The sequence below is a fragment of the Rosa chinensis genome, chromosome 3, assembly GCF_002994745.2.
Source record: "Rosa chinensis cultivar Old Blush chromosome 3, RchiOBHm-V2, whole genome shotgun sequence".
Lineage (NCBI taxonomy): Eukaryota > Viridiplantae > Streptophyta > Magnoliopsida > Rosales > Rosaceae > Rosa > Rosa chinensis.
In genome coordinates, this window is record NC_037090.1 from 49,143,028 (window position 1) to 49,146,221 (window position 3,194).

Sequence of the window (3,194 nt, forward strand, 5' to 3'; positions counted from 1 at the left end):
GTCGTTTGTTTGGCTACTCAATACTTTCTTAGAAGCAATGCCAGGAGGAAGTCCCCCAAAAATGATAATTACTGATCAAGATCCTACTATGAAGATTGCCATTTCCCAAGTTCTTCCTAACACATTCCATAGGTATTGCAGTTGGCACATATTAAATAAGTTTTCAGAAAAGATAGGTGCAGTGAAATGTAATGAATATTATGATGACTTTAGAAGTTGTGTGTGGAACACTGAGATGACAGAAGAATTTGATAAGAAGTGGAAGGAAGTTGTGGAGAAGAGTGGTTTAAGTGACAATGGATAGCTTCAATCAATTTATGACATTCGAGCATCATGGGTGCCTGCATACTGTAATCACATTTTCTCGGCTGGAATGTCAAGTAGCCAACGTGCTGAAAGTTGTCATTCATTTTTCAAGAAGTATGTTGACCACAAAAATTCATTACTAGACTTTGTGATTCGCTTTAATAGAGGACTTGTACATCAACGTCATCAAGAGTTAGTTTCTACCCATATTGATGCAAATGAAGAGCCTCAGATGAATACCCCTCATCCTATGGAATCTCAATTGTCTAGAATTTATACTCGTGCCTGTTTCCAACAATTTCAAAGTGAATTCTATATTAGCTTTTTCAATTACAGGTTTCAACTTATGAGAGAGGATGACAATCAAAGATTGTATTTGGTCAAGAAAAGAAGTGATCAGATTCAAAAGGATCGGGAAATTGTTTATGACAAGCATACGGACCTTGCTTCATGTACTTGCAAAAAATTTCAAAGTGAAGGAATCCCCTGTAGACACATCTTGGGATATTTGCTGAAAGTTCAGGAAGTAGATTAATTTCCTAACCAATATATTTTGAACAGATGGACTAAAGCTGCAAATGCTACTGTAGTTAAGGACCTAGATGGGTTGGAGATAACAGATACAAATGCATTGGTGGTGAAGTGTAGTAAATTATTTCATCATGCTTCACTTGTTATTGATAAAGTCCTTACAAGTCCTCATGAAGCTCAGACCATGTTTATCGAGGCTCTTGACAATGTTCTTGATAAGCTCAAACAAATGCAAGTCAATAGTAGTGAAAGTGCAAGTATCAGTAAGAAGTTGCCAAGTGATGTTCAACAGGTATAATGAGCCAAAGATTATCAAAGCAAATGGTTATGGAAAAAGGCTTAAGAAGTCAAAGGAGAAGACAGAGAGAAAGAGAACTAGTACAAGGAAATGTCATGGATGTGGTTTGTATGGGCAATTACATGATAAACGGAACTGTCCGGCGCTTAATATGCCTAACGATAGGTAACGTTGTGAAGAACTTTGTTTATTCCTTGTATAATTTCATTTTTTATATGGGGATGTAGTTAATTAGATGTTATTTTCATGTAGTTCTGTTCTTGACAAATATGCGGACAAGGATGAAGATGATCACGAGCCAATATCAACTGATGAAGATGAGGACCCCAGTTCCTTCGATGAAGATGATGACAATTAAGTTCCCCTGCTTTTGAAGAGACTTTATCTCAAAGACTTGTTTTTTGCAGCATAGCAGTAGAGTATAAAGAAGGAAAGAGTTGAGTAGAAAAAGTTTGTCCTTAGTTTTGCAGCATAGCAGCAAAGTATAAAGCAGTGATCAGATTGAGCAGAAAAAGTTTGTTCTTTGCTATGTTATATTAACTAGCTATCATTGTCTGCCATTTTGTGAACAATTCAATAGTTTTGGATATTGAGGTAAGATTATCGACTTGGATTCTGAAACAGATGGAGTAATCGCTGTTATCCTTATATATTCTTGATAATGAAAGAAATGAAATATGGGTTGATGAAATTTGACACTCAATGAAATTAAACAGTTGTTTTCAGACTCTGTAACTGGCCAACTGGGGGCTTAAACCACAGGTGATATGTAGCTCACCGGAAATGCCCAAGGCCGGTGTGTTTTAGTTTCGCAGGAAAAACAATTCTTGCTATATATGAAGCGATAATCTGTGGTTAATATACTTTTATCCAAAACTTCATCTCTTCAAAATTTGAGCATCTAATGTGTCTGGAAACATTGAAAGAAGAGAGAATCATCATATACAATGTCAAGTCTAACAAATTAGATCAGCAAGCAGCTGCCAACACTAAATTGCCATCACTGTTTCTAATCTAATACCTATCCTGTAGAAGAATAACTACAAGGCCAAAGAAGCAGGTATTGTTTCCAGTTAATAGTTGTGTATCCACTGAGCAGAAATCTCCTATCTTTAACAGTCGCCTCTCCCTTCTAAGATCCATAATCACAAACCCAAAATTGGAGCGGGAACAGGGGCAAAGGCAGCAACTAATCATCTTCAATGGAGAAAACTAGCCTTCCATTGATTATGCTACTTCCCTATGAGCTTATTGTATGCGTACAATCTAGAACCAAGAAAATTGAGACATTGCCCAATGACATTCAACTGCACATACAAAGAAATATATCAGTTTCCATTCATAAAAAAGAAGCAAACGCTTTTCTTCAAACAATATTGTTTCACTGTTAGGATGAGAACCGGTTGACACTTACAATATCAAATGGAAGGCCACCAAATATCACCCAGCCAAGTCCAATGGTAAAGAAATCCTATACCAGTATAATAACCATAAAATATAAGAGCCCAAATAAAGAACAAATAGATCAATTAACAAAACATTGCACACAGGCTGCTAAACTATGTTGTAATACATCCCGGAGATGCAGAAATTTAGTGGATACAAACCTTCAAGTTACCGCAAATTGTCTGCGTTAGTGCTGAATTTATTGTCGTATTAAGAAATATACAGTAATTCAGGAAGAATGCCAGTACACAGGAACAGAGCAAGACAACCTGCCATATTAAAATAATATATCTCAATCAAAACCCTCTCAAGTTACTTGGGAGTGTACTTAAACAGTACAAGACACAAAATAGGCATGCTATACTTTAGCCTGTTCCTGTGATATCAGTTGAATCCATGTGATGCGGCTGATGCCAAATTCCAACAATCTTACAGTGACTATATAAATTCTTTATAAATTATTTCAATACTCATTCTGTATGATCAGAATTTGAATAGTCAGACAGCTGAACTGGCTGAACATGACAAGATAAATCTGTTGTCCAATAAGAAAATTAAACTAAAACTATACCAATAAATTCGAAACCATTGTTCCTCAGTGGCTCAGTCCTCA

At 36.1% G+C, this 3,194-nt stretch overlaps 1 long non-coding RNA gene across 1 annotated transcript; it reads right to left on the bottom strand.

Moving 5' to 3' along the window:
- Window positions 1–2,409: 2,409 nt before the first annotated feature.
- LOC112195186 lies at window positions 2,410–2,851 on the bottom strand. Its single transcript, XR_002934403.2, has 3 exons — window positions 2,743–2,851; window positions 2,550–2,606; window positions 2,410–2,442 (listed from the first exon to the last, which is right to left on the bottom strand). It is a non-coding gene; the product is annotated as an uncharacterized LOC112195186 (long non-coding RNA).
- Between the last annotated feature and the right edge of the window lie 343 nt (window positions 2,852–3,194).